The sequence below is a fragment of the Bison bison genome, unplaced genomic scaffold (genome assembly GCF_000754665.1).
Source record: "Bison bison bison isolate TAMUID 2011002044 unplaced genomic scaffold, Bison_UMD1.0 scf7180017860498, whole genome shotgun sequence".
In the NCBI taxonomy this organism is placed as follows: Eukaryota; Metazoa; Chordata; class Mammalia; order Artiodactyla; family Bovidae; genus Bison; species Bison bison.
The window spans coordinates 4,444-5,453 of record NW_011491070.1 but is presented as its reverse complement, the minus strand read 5'-3'; positions in this window follow the sequence as shown (position 1 = coordinate 5,453).

Sequence of the window (1,010 nt, the reverse complement as noted above, 5' to 3'; positions counted from 1 at the left end):
CAACAACACAAGAGAAGACTCTATACATGGACATTACCAGATGGTCAACACTGAAATCAGATTGATTATATTCTTTGCAGCCAAAGATGGAGAAGCTCTGTACAGTCAGCAAAAACAAGACCAGGAGCTGACTGTGGCTCAGACCATGAACTCCTTATTGACAAATTCAGACTTAAACTGAAGAAAGTAGGGAAAACCACTAGACCATTCAGATATGACCTAAATCAAATCCCTTATGGTTATACAGTGGAAGTGAGAAATAGATTTAAGGGCCTAGATCTGATAGACAGAGTGCCTGATGAACTATGGAATGAGGTTCGTGATATTGTACAGGAGACAGAGATCAAGACCATCTCCATGGAAAAGAAATGCAAAAAAGCAATGTGGCTGTCTGGGGAGGCCTTACAAATAGCTGTGAAAAGAAGAGAAGTGAAAAGCAAAGGAGAAAAGGAAAGATATAAACATCTGAATGCAGAATTCCAAAGAATAGCAAGAAGAGATAAGAAAGCCTTCTTCAGTGATCAATGCAAAGAAATAGAGGAAAACAACAAAATGGGAAAGACTAGAGAACTCTTCAAGAAAATCAGAGATACCAAAGGAACATTTCATGCAAAGATGGGTTTGATAAAGGTCAGAAATGGTATGTACCTAACAGAAGCGGAACATATTAAGAAGAGATGGCAAGAATACACAGAAGAACTGTACAAAAAAGATCTTCACGACCCAGATAATCACGATGGTGTGATCACTGACCTAGAGCCAGACATCCTGGAATGTGAAGTGAAGTGGGCCTTAGAAAGCATCACTACGATCAAAGTTAGTGGAGGTGATGGAATTCCAGTGGAGCTATTCCAAATCCTGAAAGACGATGCTGTGAAAGTGCTGCACTCAAATGCCAGCAAATTTGGAAAACTCAGCAGTGGCCACAGGACTGGAAAAGGTCAGTTTTCATTCCAATCCCAAAGAAAGGCCATGCCAAAGAATGCTCAAACTACCGCACAATTGCACTC